Consider the following 26,254-nt stretch of genomic DNA (forward strand, 5'->3'; position numbering starts at 1 on the left):
CCAATCCAAGAATAGAAAGAGGTCCCCAGCATGGACAGACCGGGAAGTCCTGGATCTGATCGCTGTGTGGGGCGAGGAGTCTGTGCTGTCGGAGCTGCGCTCCAACAAGCGGAATGCAAAGACCTTCGAGAAGGTCTCCAAAGCAATGATAGAGAAAGGATACAGCCGGGATGCAATGCAGTGCTGCGTGAAAATCAAGGACCTGAGACAAGGCTACCAAAAAGTCAGAGCGGCAAACGGACGCTCCGGAGCCCAGCCCCAGACATGCCGCTTCTACGAGGCACTGCATGCCATTCTAGGTGGGTCTGCCACCACTGCCCCACCAGTGACCGTGGACTCAGTGGATGGCATAGTGAACCTGGACAGTTCCTCCTCGATGTTCGCCGATGGGGAAGATGAGGAAGGGTCTGTGGAGGACGGCGCAGGCGACAGCGAACACAATACCGATTTCCCTGACAGCCAGGATCTCTTCATCACCCTCACAGAGATCCCCTACCAACCCTCCCCGGCCGTTAACCCGGACTCTGAATCAGGGGAAGGATCAGGCGGTAAGTGCTATAAACATGTAAACATTTATTTTTTATAAAACAGGTATAAAAAAATAGAAATACTATATATAAAATTTTCAATGAAAAACTATATGAAAAGTAGGTCCACACATATAGGGATTGAACAATAATCCTCCAGGGACAATTCAAGAAAGGTCTCATTTAGGTCCTCGAAAAGCCTCCGCAGGAGGTTCCTGGGGAGAGGTGCCTTGTTGGGTGCTCCGTGGAAGCACACTCTTCCGCGCCAGGACATCCTTATGTAGATGGGAATCATCGCCTCCACAAGCATGGCCGCATATGGTCCTGGTCTCTGCAGGGCTTCCCTTAGCATCCACTCTTTGTGACTCCGAGGGACCCGCATCAGGGTGATCTCATTCATGAAATGCTGCATCTAATTAGGGCAATTAGTGTATTGTTACTGTTGTGAATGGTTGACTTTTACTTTGCATAACAATGACCCTCGCTTAACAGCCACGTGTTGTAGGCCACATAGGAAAAGCATACATTGATCTTTCCCGTGCACTGGCGGGAGTGGCTGGAAAAGGGTCAGAGTATATGATTTCCAGATTGCCTTTAGCGGGAGGGCACAGCTATCCATTAACTGATAAGCAGAATGTACTGTAAGGCTTACCTGGACTGTCTGCTAGACGGATTCAGCTGTCTCTCCCCACTTGTCCGCTCTCCTGTGCAATGCCGCAGCCAATGAGAGCGTATTCCGAAATCTCGAACTTGTCCTGAGATCTCGTGAGTCTTGTTGCCCTGTATGGTCTTGTTCAGAGAAACTGACTAGACTGTGTTCACTGTTCGCAAACATGTATCTGTTCAAGGAAATCAGTTACTTTTCCCATCACACAGCTTCGGCTCTTTCCCGGACTGCCCCGGCATCCCCCTCGCAGAGGCTGGCGCAGATTAGGCGGCGAAAGAAAAAGACTAGGGACGAGATGTTCGCGGAACTGATGGCCTGCTCCAGAGCTGGGGCGGCAGAGCAGATACAGTGGAGGGAGACCCTATGTCAACAGCATCGCACACACATCGAACGGGAGGATAGGTGGCGGCAGGAAGACCAGCAGGCGACTCAAACGCTGCTTGGGCTAATGAGGGAGCAAACGGACACGCTCTGGCGCCTTGTTGATGTTCTGCAGGACCGCAGGCAGGAGGACAGAGCCCCCCTGCAGTGTATCTGCAACCGCCCTCCCCCGCCAAGAAGTCCTGCCCCCCCCTCACCCAAAAGTACAAGACGGAGGGGCGGCAGGGGCCGTGAGAACTGTCACTGCACCACTGCATAGCGCTAATGTACCACATACCTCTCACGCTATAAATTTGTAGAAGTGCTTCCCTTACAGGCTCACCCAGTCCCAAATCCAAGTTTCATCCCCCCACTGTGTATTAGATTATTAAAAGCTGTTTGCTGTTATTCACTGTTTCGGTCACGTCTTTCGTGTCAGAGGATTTTTTTGTGTATGGGGGGGGGAGGGGATTTATAATTGCACGGTATAGCCTACATTACCAGGGTACAGACTTGGGGGCATGATCAACTGCAGGGCACACACACACTGCAGTCAGTAGGCACCAGGGTCACTCTGTGTGGTGTATGCTGCCCCGGGTCATTCTGTGATGTGTATGCTTGTCTAGGGTCCTAGCGCCTGCCACCCCCTTAATGTTAAGGCACGCTGCCCTTACCATGCACTTCCACCGTAGCAACGAGCCTCTCCGCTGCCCTGAGCCCCAACAAGAGCCCTCATCCACGGACAGATACTCACCCTTCCCCCACACCCCTCACCCCTTCCTACACCCAAACCCGCAGCCCACTGCCGTCATCCAAACCCCTATCCAAAGAAGGCACCACTCGCCCCTTCCTGCAAACCCACCCCTTCCTGCAATCCCTCCCCTTCATGCACAACCACTTGCAACCGTCCCCCACCCCAGAGACCTATGTAGGAGCAGGAGGATGTCATTCCTCTATGGAACAAGCGGTCTGTACATCAGTGCACACCGTGCCCAGCACAGTATGCGTCCATGTTTCAACACCTGAACAGAAATGCAAAGTAAAACAAAGATTTATTAATAATGAGTGTAACAATTAATTTGCTTTAAAACGTGCTTTGGAAGTGGGGGAAACTTGGAGAACGGGGTATGTAACCGCAGATCGAAATCGACACATACAGACACAGGCCCAGGGTCAGTTTCTCTTGAAAGCAAGTGGAGAGTCATAGGTTACCCTGCTCTCCGAGGAAACTTGCTTTCAAAGCCTCCCGGATACACAGCGCTTCCCGCTGGGATATTCTCTCGGCACGGGTGTCTGGCTGAGCGTAAACTGCAGCCAGGCGATTTGCCTCAACCTCCCATCCGGACAAAAAGGTCTCGCCCTTGCTCTCACAGACATTGTGTAGCACACAGCAAGCAGCAATAACTACGGGGATATTCTTTTCGCTGATGTCCGAGCGAGTCAGTAAGCTCCGCCATCTCCCCTTGAGACGTCCGAAAGCACACTCCACCACCATTCTGCACTTGCTCAGCCGGTAGTTGAAAAGTTCCTTCTCTCTGTCCAAGGCGCCTGTATAGGGCTTCATGAGCCAGGGCATTAGCGGGTAGGCTGGGTCCCCGAGGATCACTGTAGGCATCTGCACATCCCCAACCGTTATTTTGTGGTCCGGGAAGAAAGTACCTGCCTGGAGGCGTTTAAACAGACCAGAGTTCCTGAACACACGCGCGTCATGAACCTTGCCCGCCCACCCAACGAAGATGTTGGTAAAACGTCCCCTATGGTCTACCAGTGCTTGCAGCACCATTGAAAAGTAGCCCTTTCGGTTAATGTACTCGCTGGCCTGGTGGGCTGGTGCCAGGATAGGGATGTGAGTCCCATCTATAGCCCCACCGCAGTTTGGGAATCCCATCGCGGCGAAGCCATCTACGATGTCCTGGACGTTTCCGAGAGTCACTACCTTTGAGAGAAGTTGCTCAACGATTGCGTGGGCTACTTCAATCACAGCAACCCCCACGGTAGATTTGCCCACGCCAAAGTGGTTCGCTACTGACCGGTAGCTGTCTGGCGTTGCAAGTTTCCAGAGGGCTATGGCCACTCGCTTCTGCACACTCAGGGCTGCTCGCATCCGGGTGTCCTGGCGCTTCAGGGCAGGGGACACAGGGCAGCAAGTCACAGAGTTCAAGGAAAGTGCCCTTACGCATCCTGAAGTTTCGCAGCCACTGTGATTCATCCCAGACCTGCAGCACTATGCGGTCCCACCAGTCCGTGCTTGTTTCCCGGGCCCAGAATCGCCGTTCCACACCATGAACTTGACCCATTGGCACCATGATCTCCACGGCGCGGCGTACCCTGCTTTGTGAGAGGTCTGCGCCACTCTGTGACTTCCTGTCCTCACCACGCTGCCGGAGCCTCCTCGCCCGATTTCTCAGCAGCTGACTGTGGAAGAGGTGGACGATAAGGTGCGAGGAGTTGACAACGGCCATAAGTGCAGCGATGATCACAGCGGGCTCCATGCTCACAGTGCTGTGGCGTACGCGCTGTAACTGACAAGAGAAGGGCGCGAACAGATTTCCCGCCGGAGCTTTCAGGGAGGGAGGGCGTGATTGACGGTTCAATGACAACAGTTACCCAAAACCACCCTCGACACATTTTTCCCCCAGGAGGCATTGGGAGCTCTACCCAGCATTCCAATGGGCAGCGGGGACTGCGGGAACTGTGGGATAGCTTCCCACAGTGCACCGCTTCCAAAGTCGACGCCAGCCCCGTTACTGTGGACTCAGAAATTCGAATTAGTGTATTTATTGTGGATACATAAATTCGACTTCATAAGGTCGAATCCACAAATTCGACTTAAGTAGATTCGAAATAGTCTTGTAGTGTAGACAAGGCCTTAGAGGCCACATGCAGCAACGAGGATTAAAATAATGGGGGACAAAAGAGGGTCTTGATGCTTAACTATGAATAACTGGACCAAGACACATGCTTCACAAAATGATGCCAACCCTAGAGCATCTGTATCATCTAAATAAGTTTGTGAAGTCTGAAACCCTGTATTCATATGGCATTTGTTACATTGCTCTTCACAGTGGTATTTCATCTTCTATAAACCATAAGGGAATGTGATCATTGCAAGTGACTCCTTGTATCAGCTAATGCCCCAGTCTGTTTTGTGGCCTGTAATTGATTATTACCTAGGTTTTAAAAAGTACAGCATGGAAGGGAAACTAAAGCATTAGAAACACATTTGATGAAATTCCAGCTGCACTGGAAACTCCCACTGACTTCAATGGGGACAGAATTTAATCCACTATAATTAAAATAAAAATACCCTGATACAAATTTTTCATCCCATTCTCCATGAGAATAAGTCATGTGTTGAAGCACTGCACCTTAATCAACAAACAAGTAGATACTAACTAAAGTTTATCATAGTATAACAACTCTTTGTGTCTTCTCACAATATGTTTACCTCTTTTAAACTTTGTGTGTGTGTATATATATATATTATAAATATATATTGTAAATATTATATGGTTCTTGACACTGAATAATTTTGAAGCAACATTACCTTTGTTCTCTGACCCATGACAGAACAGAGCTCACCCTCTCATTGTACAGCAGGGCTTATGTTCTTGTCTAATTAAAAACAGATAATGCTAGGTGACAATGGAATTTATAATAAATAATTAGCCAAAAGTTTCAGGACACCATAGAAAACCTGTAGGGTCTAAGTTATAATTATCTGATTAAAAATGTAATAATCTCTGTTTTGACCTTTATTATACAAGAATCTCTTTCTAAGTAGGAACACAGGAGCTTAAGCAATAATTATGCCTCTGTTTTGCAGCTTTTGCAAACTAATGTATGGCCCTAAAGGCTTACCTAGATTGCACTTTTAATACACTTATTATTGTTTGAACACTGTCAGTACTGTCATCCCTATAAGGTACACGGAAGACATTTCTACTGTTGTTATTGTTATTATAATAACATCGTGTATTTAAATTGCAGTAGCACCCAAAATGTGCTAAGTACTTCCCGAACACAGAAGAATCCATGCTCCCTGCCCTCTGAAGATTACAATTTAAAACCCTAGTCCTGCACTGGGATCGGCAGCATCCCATGGACTTCCGTGCACTCGATGATCCCAGGAAGGACAGGGGCTTAGAAAGACAGAAGGTGAAGGGTTGTGGGGGGAAATCAATATAATACACAAAGGCCCAGATCCTGCAATCAGATCTGTGCAGCCACCTGTACGAATCTGACTGGATTGTAGAATAAGGGCTAAAGGAGCTGGGTGATGAGGGTGCTCTTTGATCTCTAGCCCGGTTGCCCCTCTACCTAGCCATAGATTAATTCTTTTCTTTTCTTTTTTTAAATTACCCTGCTCTTTTTTAATTTTTTTAGATTTCTTTTGTGTTTTAAGACATATTTTTAGTTGAAACTTTTATTAGTCATTTCCCAACTTCACTTTTATTATGTTAGCTCAGCCAACCTTTTGACAAACATATCAGTGTCGAGATTTTTGCATGGATCTCCACCAGAATTACTTATCCTTTAAACCAAAAGCCATCTAGGCTAATGGACACAAAGCAATATTAATATATTAACTTCTACTATGTTTAATATTTTATTGTTGGAGTAAGATACAGTCTCAGCCCAGAAGACTTGACAGTCTAAAACTCTCTTGATTTGTCATTTAATGCCTTAGCCACTAGACCAGATTCTTCATCATACTTTATTCTGCCCCAAGAATATTATAATTTAAAGAGGACAAACAGCCCAGTCCACATATAGAGAGCACCAATATAACCTGGGATTGGAAGATCCAATGTCAAAGTGGGAGCAGATTTTTAAAAAATGTCTTCACTGGTGGACTTGTAGGTGTTACGTCAGTTTGTATTAATCTTCCTGAACAATTCAATTTCATTATATCTTATTATTTGTCTCATATCCAGCATCCCTTTACCTTTTCAGAGACATTCCAGATTCCAGAGTGATGAGATCAAATGTTGGTCCTGCTTAATTTATTTGGAATCAGGGGGTTTTGCATTTCTGAATGGCATGATAAAATCTTGGAATTGGACACAATCTTTCTCAACTGTAGATGTACAGATTGGATCACATATCATTTTCCATCATTCCTTTCTGCAATTAGTGGGGACCAATGATGTAAAATTCTGAAGAGGACACTGAATATATAAATCCATTAGGAAAAGGTGGGGTTTCTGATTCCCATACAAAATAATAAACATTATATTCACGCATACAGAGATAATGGGATTTACTCCGAACATTTCTGGTGTCAATTCTTTCATTATTATTCTGTTAAAACTAATGTGAACATTTAAGTCCTGTTTAGACTTAGTTTGTCACTGCGACATTCCAAAGTGTAATATCTTATTTGTTGTCATGGAAGCATTGTTACAAGCTCAGTGTCATAAAAACAAAATAAAAGAAACCAAACCCACCCACCAACCAACCATAAGAACTGGCATAGTGGCTCAGCAAGTCACCATCATTCTGCACCTTCCAAGGGGGAAAATAAAACTTTTTAAGGGGAGCTAAGGTTTACAGTTTCAGATGACCACTTCAACAGCACTAGCTTTATACTGAATCAAGAAAGTGACTTTCCTCTCAAGTGCTGATATAAGAATGGCCATACTGGTCAGATCAATGCTCCATCTAGCCCACTATTCTTTTTTCCGACAGTGGCGGGTGCTAAATACTTCAGGGGGGTGGACAGAACAGGGCACTCTGAGGGATATTTCCCCTATCATCCAGTCCCAGCTTTTAGCAGTCAGATGTTTAGGGACACCCACAGCATGGGGTTGCATTCCTGACCATCTTGGCTAATAGCCATTGATGGACCTATCTTCCATGTACTTATTCTTTTTTGAACCCAGTTGTACTTTTGGCCTTCACAGTGTATCCTGGCAATGAGTTCCACAGATTGATTGTGTGTTGTTCGAAGAAGTACTTCTATATGTTTGTTTTAAACCTGCTGCCTGTTAATTTCATCAGGTGACTTCTCGTTCTTGTATTACGTGAAGGAATACATAACATTTCCTTATTCACTTTCTCCACACCATACACGATTTTATAGACCTCTATCATATCTTTCCTTAGTCCTCTCTTTCCTAAGATGAACAGCTCCAGTCTTTTAAATCTCTTCTCATATGGAACCTGTTCCATACTCCCAATCATTTTTGTTACCCTCCCAATACCTTTTTCCAATTCTAATATCGCTCTTTTGAGCTGAGAAGACCAGAACTGCATGCAATATTCAATGTGTGGGTGTACTGTGGATTTATATAGTGGTATGATATTGTCTGTCTTATTATCTATCCCTTTCCTAATGGTTCCTTACATTCTGTTAGCTTTTTTGACTGCCGCTGCACATTGAGCAGATGTTTTCAGAGGACTATCCATGATGACTCTAAGATCTCTTGAGTAGTAACATCTAATTTAGAGCCCATCATTTTGTCTGTATTTGTGGGGTTATGTTTTCCAGTGTGCATTACTTTGCATTCATCAACACTGAAATTCATCTGCCATTTTGTTTTCCAGTCACCCAGTTTTGTGAGATCCCTTTATAACTCTTCGCAGTCTGATTTGGATTTAACTATCTTGAGTAATTTAGTATCGTCTGCAAACTTTGCCACCTCACTTGTTACCCATTTCTCCAAAAAATGTATGAACGTGTTGAGCAGCACTAGTCCCAGTACGGATTCTTGGGGGACCCTGCTATTTTCCTCTCTCCACTATGACAACCAACCATTTCTTCCTACCCTTTGTTTCCTATCTTTTAACCAATTACTGATCCAGGAGAGGTTCTTCTATCTCATCCCTTGACAGCTTATTTTGCTTAAGAGCTTTGGTGACTAAACTTGTCAAAGGCTTTCTGAAAGTCTAAGTACACTATATCCACTGGATCACCGTTGTCTATGTGTTCGCTGACACCCTCAAAGAACCCTGTTAGATTAGTGAGGCAAGATTTCCCTTTACAAAACTCATGTTGACTCCTCCCCAACATATGCAGTTAATTTAGGCATCTGATAATTCTGTTTTTACTATAGTTTCAACCAATTTGCCTACCACTGAAGTTAGGCTTATCTGCCTGTAGTTGCCAGATCACCTCTTTAGCCTTTTTTAAAAATCAGCGACGCGTTAGCTATCCACCAGCCATCTGGTACAGAGGTTGAGTTAAGCAATAGTTACATACCATAGTTAGTAGTTCTGCAATTTCATATTTGAGTTCCTTCAGAGCTCTCATCTTGGTGACTTAGTACCATTTAATTTATCATTTTGTTCTCCAACCTCCTCTATTAACACCTGAATCTGGGACAGTTCCTCAAATTTGGCACCTAAAAAGTATGGCTCAGGTGTGGGAATCTCCCTCAGATCCTCTACAGTGAAGACCAATGCAAAGAATTCATTTAGCTTCTCCACAATGGCCTTATGTTCTTTGAGTGTTCTTTTAACTCTGTAATCATGCAGTGGCCTCACTGACTGTTTGGCAGGCTTCCTGCTTCTGGTGTACTTAGAAGAAATCACTGCTGTTTGTTTTTGTGTCTTTTGCAAACTGCTCTTCAAATTCTTTTTTGGCCAGCCTAATTATACTTGTACACTTGACTTGCCAGAATTTATACTTCTTTCTATTTCCCTCACTAGGATTTGACTTCCAATTTTTAAAATATATCTTTTTGTCTCTAACCACTTCTTTTATTCTGTTTAGCCATAGTGACATTTTTTAGGTCCTCTTACTCTTGTTTTTATTTTTAATTTAGGATATACATATAGTTTGAGCCTCTATTATGGTGGTGTTAAAAAGTTTCCATGCAGCTTGCAGGCATTTCACTCTTTTGAGCCTCCTCCTGTTTGCATAGTTCCCCTTTTTTAAGTTAAATGCTACTGTGGTGGATTTCTTAAATATTTTCCACCCTACAAGGATGTTAAATTTAATTATATCATGGTGGCTATTACTGAGCAATTCTACTATATTCACCTTTTGGACCAGATTTCACTTAGTCCTAAATCAGGAATTGCCTCTCCCCTTGTGGTTTCCAGGACTAGCTCTCAAAGAAGCAGTCATTAATGGTGTCAAGAAATTTTCTGCATCCCATCCTGAGGTGACACATACCCAATCAATATGGCGATAATTGAAATCCTTCATTATTATTGGGTTTTCTGTTTTTCTGCTCTCTCTAACTTCAGTGTGCATTTCACAGTCATAGTCAGGTGATCAGTAGTATATTTCTACTGCTATAATGTTATTATTCAAGCATGGAATTTCTGTCCATAAAGATTCTGTGGTACTGTTTGATTCATTTAAGATTTTTATTATGTTTGACGCTATGCTTTCTTTCACATATTGTGCTACTCCCCCATAAGCATGACCTACTTTGTCATTCTTATATATTTTGTACCCTGACATTACTGTGTCCCATTGATTATCATCATTCCATCAAGTTTCTGTGGTGCCTATTATATGAATATTCTCATTTAATACCAGGCACTCAAGTTCACCCATCTTAGTATTTAGATGTTTTTACATTTGTACACAAGCACTTATAAAACTTGTCAATATTTAGTTGTCTGCCTTCATGTGATGTAATTGAATGGGACTCCTTTTCTTTTGACTGTTTTGCTTCAGTTCCTACCTGTCCTCTATCCTGTCCTCTTTATGTAGCCCCTTTAATAAATCCTCCCCTAGGGGATGTGTCTGCCTTAACAGTGCGCTCCTCCACTGCTATCAGCTTTCCCCCAGCCCTTTGTTTAAAAACTCCTCTACAACCTTTTTAAATGCCAGCAATCTGTTTCTGTTTTGAGTTAGGTGGAATTCCTCCTTTCACAAAACGTCCCCCAGTTCCTAATAAACCTAATTCCCTCCTCTGAACACCATCATCTTATCTACACATTGAGACCCTGCAGTTCTGCTGTCTAAGTAGTCCTGCACGTGGAACTGGAAGCATTTCAGAGAATGCTACCATGCAGGTCCTGGACTTTAATCTCTTACCTAGCAGCCTAAATTTGGCCTCCAGGATTTCTCTCGTACCCTATGTCATTGGTATCTACATGTATCACAACCACTGGCTCCTCCCCAGCACTGCACATAAGCCTATCTAGATGTCTCAAGAAGTCTGCAACCTTTGTACCCACCATGCAGATCTTCTGGTCATCACAAACCGAGCTGTCTATACTTCTAATAATTGATTCCCCCATTACTATTACCTGTCTCTTCCTAATGACTGAAATTCCCTCTCCAAAGAGGTATCTTCAGTGCGAGAGGATACCATGACATCACCTGGAAAGAGAGTCCCAACTAAGGGACTGTTTTTTTCCACTCCAGCTTGATGTCCTCCTTCCCTGAGACTTTCATCTTCCTCAATGGTGCAGAGGCTGTCAAACTGGGGGTGAGACCATTCAACTGTGTCCTGGAAAATCTTCTCTGTGTACCTTTCTGTCTCCCTCAACTCCTCCAGTTCAGCCACTCTGGTCTTTGGAGCCTATACTTGGTGTTTGAGGGCCATCAGTTGCTTGCACTAATTGCCCACATACACCGTCTGCCCACAATTATACATGCTGTATTCAGTGCAATAAACTGGATAGCGCCCACTCTACTGCTAGACCTCTGCCTGCATTATTTTTAATCTTGCAGGATTTTTTGTTTTTTCTTTGTGTTTGGTTCTTTGTTTTTTTCCTTTGGGGGGGGGGATATTGGTTTAAGTTTATTAAGCGTATCTGGTTCTTACTCTTCCGCTCTAAAACTCCCCTGTTCATTAACTCCTCTAATTGTTTAGGAGCTGTCTTTTTAAAACCCCTGAGTTAGCCTCACTCCCTCATCGAGGGACCCTAAAGGGATTAGGGATCACAGGGATGGCAGGCTAAAGCTAGCTGACCACTAGGCTCAGTACACAGTCACCAAAACAGACCACACTATGAACTTCAATAAAGCAGGCACAAGCAAGCAAGCAAACTAGCCCACAACAACAAACAAACAGACAACAAATTCACTCCAAGGGACACATAGTCACTCCTCCTTCACCTGGAGAATGCCCTGATGTTGGGTTCAGAGCAGTCGTTTAGCGTCTCATTTCTTACTGTTTATGAAAGTGGAGATGTAGCCAGGGCCGCCTCCAAGATTTTTGCCGCCCCAAACAAAAAATTTTCCTGTGCCCCTCCACCCCAACTCCGCCCCTTCCCCACCCATTCCATCCCCTTCCCCAAATCCCTGGCCCTGCCTCCTCCTCCACTGGGCTCATTGCATTTCCCCTCCTACCCCTCCCCACGGTTCCTCAGCTCCCCCCCCCCCCGCCACCAGGTTACTTCCTTCAGCCCTCCCCACACCGCCACAGCTCACCTCCACTCAGGGTCGGCTCCCGGCTTTTTGCGCCTCAAACAAACAAAAAAAAAAAGGAGTCGGATTGACACCCCTTGGAAAGTGCCAACCCAAGCACATGCTTCGAGCGCTTGTGCCTAGAGCCGGCCCTGGATGTAGCATTGTAGATTGTTTTCACTGTTTATAAGTGCTTGTCTACATGGGAATGTTATAGCAATATAAGGTAGGGTCAGAGGTTAAATTGCTATAATTATATGGATCTAAGTCCTTGTGGGGAAACTTTGGTTCTGGTATAAGAGGGCTTTTTCTGGATATAGTTGATGTGACTTTGGAAGCAGTTTAAGACAAGCTGAAAAAAAGTTACTCTTGTTCCAGTATGGCAAATGCAGTGTGAGGATCTCTACGGAGTAAGGATTTGAATCAATTGAATGAGGCATGAACTTTCAGCTGTAAACATGACTGGGAATTTGGAAAAACACAAGCAAGAAGTAGTAGAAAGGACCAAGGAGTGACTAGAAATGAGTGAAGATCAGTAGTGATAACAGCTGGCAGATGGCTCTGCAAATCTGCTTTAGGAAGAAATGTGGTTTGGAAATGCGCAGTGCCAAGAAGCAAGGACTGGAGGATCTGTGTTAAGAGAATAAACTGCTTGGCAATCAGCAAGAGAAGAAGGGACGGTGATCTTGAAAAGCTAGAACTGAGTGGTGCGAGAATAGAGAGGTTTGGAGGCCTTTAGAAATAAGGATGCGGTGATTTAAGCTTAGTGGAACTTTTCATTGAGAAATGTGAGCACTGGTGCTTGTGAGCTATGTTTGGTAGGTTCTTTGGGTGACAGCTGTTGCAGGAGTCTTGGAGTAAGGAGGAGGAGGATTCTGTTTCGGGGTACTTTGCAGTGAGGGAAAATGAGGATTTTAGGATTTGTAGTAGAGAAGTGAGGATTGGAGTTGCTTAATGAAGCCTGTGGAGCTCAATAGGGAGAAGGTGTGAGAACTGGTAACTGTTCATTAAGAAGTTGGGGGCTCAGGACCAGGGAAGCTTAAGAAGTGAAGACTGAGTGAAGAGCCCGAGTAAAGTGAGGAGTGAGTGCTGTTTGAGTAGTGTTATGTAAGCCAGTAGAGGCAACTGTAAGGAGTGAGGAAAACAGTATTCTCATGTGTCACTTAAGTTTTTGTAAAAGCAGAAATTATTTATTTGCATTGTGATAGCATTTTGATGCTCCGGTCAGGGTTTAGACCTGGAATAAAAAAGAAAGTCTCTGTCCCAAAGAGCTTTCACTCTAAATGCTACCCCTGCCACAGTAAATCAGATAAATGTAACCACAAGTCAGAAGGGGATTGGTAAAGGGTTCTGATGTTGTGCCTCGTTAGAATAGTTCAGCAATAGCAGGCAAAAGCTGTTAGTTAATTTTATATAATAAAGTAGCCCGAGATCATGTTCAAAGCCCGCTGTGCTAGTGCTGTACAAACACATAGTAAACACTTTGGAGCAGAGATTATCTATTACTATCTAATTTAAGAAAAGACAAAACGAGTGGGTGCAAAAAGCAATTAGAACATTGGGAGAGGAAGAACATTGACAAGAACATGTAGTTTGTAGACTGGCTATGTGTACACTCAGACACTTTTGAATCATTTAATTAAAAAAATTATATTCGATCCGCAGCAATCTGTACTGGCCATTCACCTAGCTATTATCAGTTAGCAATTTCCCTAAAAAGGATGCCCAGATATTGTAAATCAGCACCTAACGCTGAATATTTGGATCGGGTATTATTATTTACAGCAGGGTGGGTTTATTGCTATTCCAGATGGGCATCTGATTACAGAACAGTTTGGGCTGCCGTCAGATTTTATTAATTAATAAAGATATTGGGGCAGAGGAGGACAGCTACAACAGCGTAGTCCTTCTAGGGTTAAAGATCCTAAAGCTTTAAAGAGAATGTATAAAAGAAAATTTCTTTCTGAAATAATTTATGGAAATGCCGTGCTCCCTTTGAAGGTTCCATGTCACTGCATGGCACTACGCAATGTTCTCTTTCTTCACCTGTCAGGCAAGGACCACCTCGAAGAGTCTCACTGCTGATTACTAGTTAATTGTCATTAATAAGTGACAACTGACATTATGGGGGCTTAATGCAGAGAGAACAGAAAAGAGCCACAGATATTCTAATGAGCTGACTCCTACGTGCCCTCTATTGTTGTCGAAAATGAGGAGCTGTCGTCATTGTTCAGGAGATGGGCTTCAATTGCTCTGGAAAAATATTCTCTTTTAATTTCTTTATGCATAGATAATTCCTGGCGCGCTCTCTCTCTCTCTCTCTCTCTCTCTCACACACACCGACACACACACACACACACACACAGAGCGACACCTTTCCATGAACACAGTGAAAACTTCCACTAATGATGCACAATATATGCCAAGCCAGAGCAAGGCCATTTTCTCTGAACAACAGCAGTATTTAAATGTAGAAATGTGCATACGTGTGTGTGTGTGTGTATGTATAGATATATATCAGACCAGTGAACTTAACTTAAATCCCCAACCACCAGAATTTTAATGGTTAACAATTAGGGGAATGGCCAGTACAGAGCAGGAAAAAGTTGCTTGTTGTTAGTTGTATGGGGAAGAGGAAATAAAATACTTTTTCAAGAAAACCCCACCAGTCACAATCTGAAAACTAAAAGTGAGGAACAAGAACATATGTGCTGATGCTCCAGTAGGGTCAGGCCAGTGAAACCCTATTTGTTCTGCTTTCCTCAAGAGCTTTGAAACAATAACAACAGAAATACCCAGGCCAAGATTTTCAGAAATGGGTTCATAAAATTAGGCTCCTAGTTCTAAATGTATATTTAGGCACTTTAAAAAAAATGGTGTGATTTTCAAAAGTGCTGAGCAGCCAGCAGCTCCGTTTGAAGTTGATGGAGGCTGCTGAATGCTGACTGCTCAGTGCTTTTGAAAACCAGGCCACTTTTTCAAGTGCCTAAATACAGACTTACAAGCCTAACTTCACATACATATTTCTGAAAAAGCTCAGCCAGCAGAGGGCCTGAAATTGTGGAAATGATACAGTTAGGTGTCAAATTCCTGGTTACGTTGACTGTGATTTATTTCAATTTGTGTCCCTTAAATTTATACCAAGACACTGGGTTTGTAGAAAATCCCGTGCTAACAAGATCAGTTTAAAATGAACTCAGTTCTTTTAAAAAAATAAAACAAAATAACAAAAAGGACAAATTTGCAAATTATTTCAGTGTTTTCTACAGTTACCTACTTGAATTCTTTGCATATCTGTGTTGTAAGCACATTTTGTGCATGTATGTTAAGTGTTATCAGCCATGGCACAAATTCTTTCAGCACTGGGGTATGGCTGATAATGCTTGAGGAAAGCTTTAGGTGAAGCCAAGGAAATGAAAATTGTTAGTTTCAAGTGCCAAGGCCGCCTAACAACAATTTGTGTGCTGTTGTTTGTCACCTTCTGTCAAATACAAGTGTGAAGCTGATATGTGATATCTAAACCATTGAAGAGAAATTTCTTATTCTCGCTGTTGAAAATCTTAGCATTTCCATTCTGCAACAGTAAAACATGTGCCTGTGTTTTTCCCTAAACATTTAAGACTATGCTTGGTATTTTTGGCTCAGAGGTGGGAATAAATTAAGGTATGACTGGCTTTGTTTACTGCTTTGGCCTATCTAGTATCTCAGTTTCTTGTCACCAGGGATGCCTATCATTTTAGACCTAAATTTACTTCCTTTGCACGCAGATTAAAACTCAGGATACACAGAACACAAAAAGAACATGAGACGTCTCTCTTACATTGTGTTCAAGAGAAGACATTCCTTCATTCCTTAATATTCTCTGTCCTACTGCCTTGAAAAACAAAGGATACAGTGTGGAACAATGGCCCAAAATGAGGGACACAAGAGAAACAGCTGTGCAGGAAGTCTACCATTTTCCATAACCCTAGGACTTGGAAGGAATGTGTAGTGGTTTGACTCATGCTTAGGAGTGGAGTAATATTCTTTGAGTAATCTTATGTCATCAGATTTTATGCAGGACTTCCCATTGAAGTCGATGGGAAATTATGCTGAAAATTCGACAGGTTCTGTTCCCAGCCCTATTTATGATCTTGGGCTTAACTTCCTGGTGTCTCAATTTACCCATCTGTTAAATGGATACAATGATATCTGCCTAGCACAAAAGGAAACACTCTGAGACCATTGTGAAAGATTCTGTCACAGTGCTACATTTTTAGACACCACCTCTTAACATTGCCAGCCTCTCTGATTATTATTCTGTGTTGAAACTTCCTTTTTGGGGAAGGTGATTGAGAAGGTTGTGGTGAAACAGCTTTGAAAGCACTCGGGGGTCTTTGTGTCTCCACATATCCCAGTCTGTCTGGTTTTGGGCCTGGATATAGTATGTAGAGTGCACTGTGTATGTTGTTTCATCTCCTTCCCCCGGGAATGGATGAAAAATGGGTGTCAGCTGATTCTTTTAGCTCTATCTGCTGCCTCTATACCGCTGACCATCTGTTGCTGTTAACCCATCCCTGGAACCTATCAAAAGTAGATGGGGTTGTTCTTAAATGGCTCCACTCCTTTCTTCTCTGAGAGATCCCAGAGAGTAGTATTAGGCAACAGCTCTCCTGCCCTGAGAATTCTCGCCCTATCACGTCGGGTCCCACAGAGGTCTGTTCTGTCACCACTGTTGTTTAACATGTACATATGGTCATCAGCAGGGTTACTGTGTGCTGTGATGCCTTCAATATGTGAATGACCCCAAACTTTACATGTGCATCTCTTCTACCTTGATTGGTGTAGTTTGAATGACTTACCCAATGTCTAACCAAACTGCAGTTTGGCTGAGGGATTGCTGGTTGGGATCAATCGAGATAAGACCTTAGTGATGTTATAGAGTTCAGGAGGCCACAAGAAGAAATGGCAATGATTATATCAGCACTGCCAATTTTGGGAGTCTGGTCTACCACTTTATGGGTAGGCTTGCAAACTGGGGTCATACTGGATCCCTGGGGATTACTTGATAAGGAGGTAGTACTGGTTGTCATGGCAATTTTCATAATTTGTGCTTGGTAAGAAGTTTGTGGTCTTTTCTATTGGGTATGAAGCTCACCGACACTACTCCTGCCTTCTCCATCTAGAATTAGGGTTACATGGACTGCACCTTTCAGAAAATGAAACCAGTGTAGACTCTGGCTTCTTACTAAGCAACAGTTCAGGTGACAATACATTATAACTTTTACTTGTGCTCTGTACTGGTACTGGCTGATCTGATTCCATGCCAGTTGCAGTCAGTCTAGGCATTCTTTGTTTTAATGGGAGGGCCAATTTCAGGGAGGGTCCACTGATTTTGAATTTATTTTCCCCTGTGATCCACCAGAATCCAGATTTGATCACCTTCAATGCATGTGCAAGGCCTCATTCTTTTCCCAGGCTTTTCTTGGGGTGGCAAGAGTGGTGCAGGTTGATGGAAATGGGAGACAATTGTAAATTGTAAAACTCTTGTTTTCATTGTAGGTATGTGTGCTTAGAGGTCGATGACCAGTACACTTCAGAAATTTGAATAAATATGTTAAAATTATTATAACCCCAGTTGCTGAATTCTTCAAAGCTTCTTTAAATAACTTATAGTAATTAAATGACATCAGACTATCTCCAGTTCTGATGTTCTTTCCAGTCTGTGTCTCTCAGTTGCCTTTGTGGGATGAGGGTAAAACTGGGTCTATCATGATGGATGCCCCTTGCAAAAAGTGGTTTGGAATAACCTAGCACAGAGAAAAAAGCCAAGACTGTAGATAGTCTTATCTCACTTTTAGAGTTATAAATTATTTAAAAGAGAACTCCAGCTCCAGGAAACTGGGGTTACAGAAAATGTTAAGCTTCCTGAATGGCTTGTGTCAGGTGGTGTGGCAGTGTTTATTCATAGGCATTCAGGAGCTCTGAAAATAGTCAGCAAATGAGCAGAGTGTGTCATTTTCTTTTGCGATTTCTCATATCACATTTCCAGAGAACTAAGGCCTGAGGTTTAGGGCACTTTACATTGAATTGTGAACTATAAACATCTCCTTGATGGCTAAAAACATTGCTCCAAAGTAATAGATGCATCATCAGTACAGATTATTACTGGCTCACAAAATGCTCCAAGTAACAACATATCATTTATCTAAGCAAATGCAAGATGGTTAAATCTAGTATTTATTAATAAATAACTAATTCGTGAAACCACATCATGAAGTTGCACCACATGAATTGTTCAGCGATTGCTTGAGCAGGCTATATTGTTCTAATTAGCACTGGAAGATTAAACATGCATGCTCCTTTCCCCCGTGAAACCTTACCTGATGTATAAAATACAAGAAAGTGACTGGGACAATACATAGGCACAGGTAAAATTATCTTAATCAGTATAGGCCATACAAGATCAACTGATGATTCATGAAGGATGCTGGGCTATCATGAAGATCAACTGATGATCATCCTTCCTCCAGTAGTGACTAATACTTGATGATACAGAGGAAGCAGAAATGGAGAGAAAAAGCCATAAATGCTATAGATTGGTGGAGAGGGACAAATTCCTTCTTGAGTCTCTGTGCCAATCAGTTTGTCCTGAAACATGAGATATGATTGTTCCTACCTTATCCTTCCTAACTCCAATTTAGAAACGGTTGTTCATCTAACTATTTTTGCCTTTGGTTTCTTTTTCACAGCAAGCTGACAGTAAGTAGGTAAAAGTCATATTTGTTTGAGGAAACAGCATTTTTCATACATGCTGATAAACAACACTATGAGATGGGGATAGAATTTCAAAGCGGTACTTGTCTTTATATCCTTCCTTTTCAATAGATGTTGTTTTGATTACTCTGTGCCTTAGGCTATAATTAGAATGTTTTTTGTGTGTGGAAGTATTAAGTCCATAAATATGAAAATAAGCCCATAATTGACCTTTGGACTGAATTTATTTTCATTAGATTTTGCTGGTAGAAAAAACACCAATTTGAAGAGTGCTATTTGTGTTCATATGAAGCTTTACAGCTCTGATGGTATATCACCTATTTGGTAACATAGGTATGCTCTTAAAGGGATTGCTCAGCATAACAGGGTGGGGAAAAGAGGTGTCTTCTAGTAGTTCTGAACACACAACTGGATGTAGCTGTAAAACACATGCACAGTATAAGCATTATTTTGATTGCTCTGTCTGTTATAGAACAGCCCATAGTGAAAACTGATAGCATGTCCCAATCAGTATAATTAGATCAGGGTTTCTCAAACAGAGGTTGCTGCTTGTGTAGGGAAAGCCCCTGGTGGGCTGGGCTGGTGTGTTTACCTGCCCTGTCTGCAGATCCAGCCAATCGCGGCTCCCACTGGCTGCGGATCGCTGCTTCCAGCAGCTCCCATTGGCCTGGAGCAGTGAACCGCGGCCAGTGGGAGCCGCGATCAGCAGGGCCTGCGGACGGGGCAGGTAAACACCCCGGCCTAGCCCGCCAGGGGCTTTCCCTACACAATTGGTGACCCCTGTTTGAGAAACCTGCATTAGATATTGCTGCAAACACCTGGATAAGGGCAGACAATAGAGGGTGCTTTGGAGACCAGAGGTGCTGAATGATCTAACACTGAAAGCACTGGTGTTGCCACACCTGCCTGTCTGCTCTAATGGAGCTTTACAGTATGCAGGGAGGTTTCCCAGTTAAATGGTACGTAATGCTCAGCCGCCTTCTGGGGAGGATATGTACTGCTGCAGCCCTATGCATCATGTATAATATTCCAGTTGTTGTCTCTGTTTGTAGCCACAGCTGTAGTTCTGCTGAGCTACTAAATAAAGTTTTGCAAAAGGTTTTGTTTTTTCCCCCTTACCATTGTGTGAAGAGAGCATATAGCACTGCTATTACATCAGAACCTGCAGACGATTCCAGTTTATATATTCAGCTAAAGTAGTGCTGCAGACTGAGGAAAGGAGAAAAAATGACTACTTCAAAGAACAAAATACAAAATCTCCAGACCTCACACTCAGATGCATACCACCAAAATAAATAAATAAAAACCCATCGATTCACATTTTTAACTGAAGGGCCGCCTTTTGGAGAATTTCAGGTCACTCAGCTGTATATGTGCCCCGCCAAGGTCACTCTGGAGGAGGATTGCAGTTTGCTTGACACCTCCAGGGCCCTCCTCAGAAAACAACTCAGCACATTTCTGCATAGTTTGTTCTCATGTTCTGCATTTGGACAGTGTGGGATATGTAAAGGCACGTTCATAATTTTTTTCCCCCAGTCCATCTTCTCTCTTTCTCTCTCTTGTGCACTGGTAGCCTGCACTGAGATTTCCCAAACTGTGTTTAGCATGGGATATAAATGTTTGGAGCATGTTTCTCAAAATGATCTAAATTGGTATTAAGGGGGTTAAAAAAAATGGAGGAATGGCTGGTGACTTTCCAGTTGTTTAGTTCTCCTTGTGCCCATGATAGTTCTTACCAGTCCTGCTTTTAAATAGTGCCAGTCATCTCATTTTTATCCTGGGGTCTGGAACCCAGCCCCAGCTAACATTCTGCATAACTAGCACAGTGGGATGGGGGGAGGGAGGAGGAAAGAAAAGAACAGCTCCCTCTTGTCTCTAGAAAGTGTTGTGAAAAGGTAGGAGTTCTATTGTTGAGCACCCATCTCCCCTCTGGCTGGTAGAGTCTGGTGTACAGGCTGTAAAGTCATGTCCCATAGGACTTCTCTAGGCCATAAATCACTTCATAAACCCCGACCCCAGAATACCGCATCTCCTGCTGTGAGAAATTATCATCTTATTTTACAGAGAAGATCACCTGCTTTCAAGATGGCTTCATTTCAACAGGAAGCCGATTGCAGGACAACACCTTTCTGCCATGAATTTGGCCCATTTACAACTCAAGCCCTGGGAGTACTAACAACCAGCAGGAGCACCAACTGTAACTGTGGCCTTTGCCCATGCTGGAGGCTGAAAAGAAAGTAGAGAACACACTTATTGATAGATATGGTTGACCACCTACTTTGACAGAAGCCATGCAGTGGTCTGACCAGAATTAAAGTAATCATCACTCCACTTCAGAGACCTCATAAGCTACTGCAGAACAATTAACTTCCCTTTTGTATGCACACTAATGGAGGAGCTAGCAAAAACAGTCTCCAACCACACTTGTCAGTATACCGCATCCTTCTCAGTAATGCTCCAGGTACCTGTTGAACTGGTGGATGATCTCCTCCTAGTCCTTGTTGTGTATTTGGTTGTCATGGTTTTGTTGCTATGGCAACTGAGTTAGATTATTATGGGTTAGCTCAACCGGTTTCAACCGGCTGAGGTGCTCTCTGTATATATGTAAATAAAATGGAGGTTTTGGTTAGCTGCCTGCTCTCTGGCCTCAAGTGATTGCTTCCTACACCGGCTGCCCCAAGGTTATAACACTGGCGACGAGGGTGAGACTCCGGTGCTGCTCCAGTAACAGAAGGAAGTAGAAGTTAAGGTAAAGAACAAACAAACAAAAAAGCTGCTTGTTGCACTGACTGTGAAAGTGAAACTAAAAATCATGGCTACTCTGACCAGGCCCCTGGAGCCTTTTGATGAGAATACAGAGCAGTGGCATGTGTATACTGAGCGTTTTGAGCTTTTTGGTATTGCAAATGACATTACAGAAGCAAAGAAGGTGCCAATATTCTTAACTGTTGTAGGGGCTAAAACCTACTCTCTGCTACGCAGCTTACTACACCCTGTTAAGCCTGAGACTAAATCTTACAGTGACATTGTGGAAATCCTGGGGTCTCATTTCTCCCCAAAACCACTGGTAATTGCTGAAAGATATAGGTTCCACAAAAGAGACCAAAAGGAAGATGAAACAGTTGTACAATTTGTAGCCATTTTAAAAAAGCTAGCAGAACACTGTGAATTTAAAGAAATGTTACATGATGCCCTGCATGACAGGTTAGTGTGTGGCCTGTACAGTGAAGCTATACGGAAGCGCCTACTGACAGAGGCTCAGCTTACCTTACAGAAGGCTGTTGATATTGCTGTCTCCATGGAACTGGCTACAAGGGAGGCACAATACATCGGTGCACCCCCTAGGGTGCAAAAAGTGTCACAAGAACCGACCCACAAAACTGTGCAGAGTCAAGAATGTTACCGCTGTGGTAAGCCGGGTCACCAGGCATCAGAATGCTGGTGTAAGGACCTGGTGTGTCGACACTGTGGCAAAAAGGGACACATTGAGTGTGCCTGTAAACAAAAGAAAAAGAGGCCTGTGGTCTGGCCGACAAAAAGAGATACCCCTTTGCCCAGCACGAGCTGATACCACCTCCTCACCTGTTCGTGCTGCGGACCCTGAGCCCCTAGTGCTTTCGGGTGCAATAACACCAGTAGTTCGCCGTAATCCACCTAGAGACAGAAGGCCTCCTCATCGGCTGGACCTTTAGCTAGGGCGAACCCACAGTTATGGGGCAAAATAATCCCCAGGGTTTAGCCGGGAATGGAGGCAGTCTACCCTCCTTCTCTAGTCTAGTGTGTGTTTTATTTAGGGGATGTTCTTATTAGGGGGGGAGGAATATGTTGTGTATTTGGTTGTCATGGTTTTGTTGCTATGGCAACTGAGTTAGATTATTATGGGTTAGCTCAACCGGTTTCAACCGGCTGAGGTGCTCTCTGTATATATGTAAATAAAATGGAGGTTTTGGTTAGCTGCCTGCTCTCTGGCCTCAAGTGATTGCTTCCTACACCGGCTGCCCCAAGGTTATAACAGTCCTAGATAAGGAAAATGCATCCATGCTCATTGTGATAGTATATACAGAAATTTAGCAGTTCTGGATGCCCATGACAAATACACCACAGATCTACTGTGGGTGTTCAAACTAACAGAGCCATCTAGGCATCTAACACTTAGTGGCTCCCAACGTTGTGATGCTGACAATTCTGTTGCAAATCTTGTGATATTTGGTCTTTTGCTTAAAGCCATTTAAGGAGGAAAGTGATTATGTGAGATTCTCAGCTTTCATTTAAAAACAAACAAACAAAAAAACCCAGAAAATTTCTAGCCCTCATGTATCAGAGAGGTAGCCGTGTTAGTCTGGATCTGTAAAAAGCAACAAAGAGTCCTGTGGCACCTTTAAGGCTAACAGATGTATTGCAGCATAAGCTTTCGTGGGTGAATACCCACTTCATCAGACGCATAGCCCTCATGGTTGAAGAGAAAAGCTTGGAAATGTGTCCCTAGTGTACACTAAAGGCTCAAACACCAGAAGACAAAGTAAAAGAACCTCAAAAATATCAAATAAATCTAATTATTTTTTTAAATCTCATGATTTTTAAGCCAATTTCATGGATTGTTGAGGCCTGACATGATTATTCATAGATTCCCAAGACCAGAAGGGACCACTGTGATCATGTAGTCTGCCTTCCTCTATAACACAGGCCATAGAACTTTCCCAAAATAATTCCTAGAGCAGATCTTTTAGAAAAACATCCAGTCTTGATCTAAAAATTATCAGTGATGGAGAATTCACCATGCCCCTTTGGTAATCTGTTCCAATGGTTAATTAACCTCAACGTCAAAAATGTATGCCTTATTTCCAATCTGAATTTGTCTAGCTTCAGCTTCCGGTCACTGGCTTGTGTTATACCTTGTTGAATACCTTGGGCTGGCTTCAGCCAAGAATGACACTCGCACGCAGAGGTCAGAAAATAAAAAAGGACCCTTACTCTCATTCTTGTAGCAGGGGTGGCGCTAGCTTTTTTGCTGCCCCAAGCACGGCAGTCAGGCAGCCTTCAGCGGCCTGCCTGCGGGAGGTCCCCGGTCCCACAGATTCAGCGGCTTGCCTGCGGGAGGTTCGCTGGTCCTGCGGATTTGGCGGCTTGCTTGCGGGAGGTTCGCCGATCCCACGGATTCGGCGTACCTGCTGCCGAATTGCCGCTGAATCCGTGGGATCGGTGAACCTCCTGCAGGCAAGCCGCCGAAGGCTGCCTGACTGCCACCCTCTCAGGGACCAGCAGGGCGCCCCCCCCCTGCAGCTTGCCGCCCCAGGCATGTGCTTGGAGCGCTGATGCCTGGAGCCGCCGCTGTCTGGTAGACATAAAGTAGAGCACATGGGTTGCTAGACTCTAGGGTAGTTAACTAAAGGGATTACACTAAACAACAAGGTATGACATTATTATTTGGTTCATATGCATTTTAAATATTGGGCAATTCTCCCTAATCACCCACTTTCAAAAGATCTTTTCAGCATACAGATATCCTGTTATAATCCTCATTTGTGCTTGAGTCATACCTGGATATGTTAGACGGGTATGTTCTAGCTGGCAGTGCTGGAGGAACGTGTTCCACTGTAGTAAGATCTATTCAGATAACAAATACTGAGGACAAATTTATTTGCACTCAGCTAACAGTAAGAATGTGGAGATGATGGACCCTACTTGTGACAGTTACATTCGAAGAGGGGGAATAAATGGATTTATACATAACACCTTTCAGAGAATCCTGAAGCATTTTACAGGTAAGAGGTAAACCTAACAACACCTCCCTGAGTTATTATTCCCCGTTTTCCTGATAGGTAAATGGAGGCACAGAGAGGTTAATGGGCTGGCCCAGGCGACACAGTGGTAGCATGGGGTAGAACCCAGGAACTCTGACTCCCAGCTCTAATCACTGGAAACACTCCTTCCCTAGCATTGTGACAGCCAAGCACGGGGGAGTTTGCATGGCAGTGCTTTTCTGTGCCACTATTTATTGCTGCATGGGGAGTGTTTACCAAAAAAGAAGAGTGGGAGCTGGAGTAGTCTACAGATATTTAGCTTTTTACAACAAAGGGCACATTTTTAGCGCAGTGCACTGAGTGAGAAGAAGTAGACACACAACTCCCATTAACAATAATGTGAATTGCGTGTGTGAGTTCCCATTCACTGTACTGAAAATTTACCCCTAAGGGTCCACATAAATTTGAGCTGTTGACCATGTGAAATGTTCTTTTATGGGCAATAAGGACACTGAGAGGCAACTACACGTTTTCCTAAGCCCTAGCCACATGCTTGTATTTGTCCGCATAATTCTTCCATTTTTCTTCCCATATGCCACGTACAATGCACACACTGCCTATAGAATGCAGGAAATATCTCACGCAAAAAAATGGCTTTAATGAATGCATACTTTGATATTGAATTTAGGCCTTGGAACTGTAATTCCCCATCTCTGTATTTTGATGAGAAAGCCTTTACAATGTTATCAAGCTAATATATTGTAGCAAATTCTGTATCTGCTGTCTGTGCAACATATAATACGCACTGTATGAGAAAGGAACTAACTTCCAGAAGAAAATTCTCTCTCTCTGTCTCACAAAGAAACAAACAGCTTTACTGGCAGGTCGAGTAGTCATGCTACTGAATCTTACCTTTTATTTAATTATGTAAATGGAGGGGGATTGTATTCTAGTACACAAAAAAATAAATTTCTAGTTTATGCCTAAACGCCTCAGACATTAGCTATTGGCAATAATATTGCTTTTATTCTTTTTTTGCAGTGTTATCGGGATGTCTCTCAAATAACTAGAGCAAAAAGTTATGCAGGGGAGGCATATAGCTTATCAACAGACATGCTGAGCATTTTGAACTCCACAGTCATAAACAATGAACATGCATATATTTAAAAGAAAACTTGGAGTAATTCATCTTAATTGAAAACGGATGATTCCTGTTCAGACTTCTTTTTTTCCTTTGGAAAAATACTATCCATATAAATTCTCAGGCAATCTCCTGGTAATTCATATTAATACACGAGAGGAAATGGTTTGGATTCAAAACAAATGTTCTCACAAATGTAGTCATTTCATTCTCTTTGTTTTCTAGATCCCAGGATCCAGCAGATTTAACCATTTAGCAACAAGAATTGGTAACTGATCCATGCCACTGTGCCTGGGAGCAAGCACTTGAACCACAGAGAAAGCCCTGAGCCCAGGGATGTACCTGAACTTCACGAAGGAGAAGGCTGGCATATGAACTTCTGTACAACCTGAGAAATAGGCAGGTAAATTTCCAGCAACATTAACTGTGAGTAGCATCTCAAGTGGGTGGAGCTTTGTTTGTGGGAGGAGCTTGGAAGAGTACCATTTTTTTTCTTTTCAAATTTGACCACTGCTATTAGTACTTGTTTGCCCCATACAGTTATTTTTTTTCATTTGAAAAGGTGCATTTTAGTAGAAGAAGTGTGTTTAAAACAATCAGGAGGTTCTGGAGCCATGCACTATAAATTATATATAGATATGAGCTTTCCTACTAGAACAGTGACTTTCACTGTACCTAGCTAACACCTTTCTTGTATTCCTAGTGGCTTTTGAATTCTTATGAATCCAGTACATGTTCTGTGAA

General features: G+C 43.2%; 1 long non-coding RNA gene across 5 annotated transcripts in view; it reads right to left on the minus strand.

Annotated features, from left to right (window-relative positions):
* The window catches only part of LOC123364756, a 125,149-nt gene that overhangs the window by 39,788 nt on the left and 59,107 nt on the right, over window positions 1–26,254 (minus strand). The window contains exons 1-2 of one of the 5 annotated variants that reach the window (XR_006577256.1): window positions 21,094–21,126; window positions 20,703–20,854 (exon numbers count right to left, since the gene is read on the minus strand). The exons of 1 other annotated variant lie outside the window; for it this stretch is intronic. This is a non-coding gene — a long non-coding RNA (uncharacterized LOC123364756). Of the gene's footprint in view, window positions 1–5,101; window positions 5,170–20,702; window positions 20,855–21,093; window positions 21,141–26,254 lie in introns of those variants that run through there. 3 more of the 5 variants (XR_006577260.1, XR_006577259.1, XR_006577257.1) reach the window with 3 other exon arrangements.

Source organism: Mauremys mutica, chromosome 2 (assembly GCF_020497125.1).
Source record: "Mauremys mutica isolate MM-2020 ecotype Southern chromosome 2, ASM2049712v1, whole genome shotgun sequence".
Taxonomy (NCBI): Eukaryota; Metazoa; Chordata; order Testudines; family Geoemydidae; genus Mauremys; species Mauremys mutica.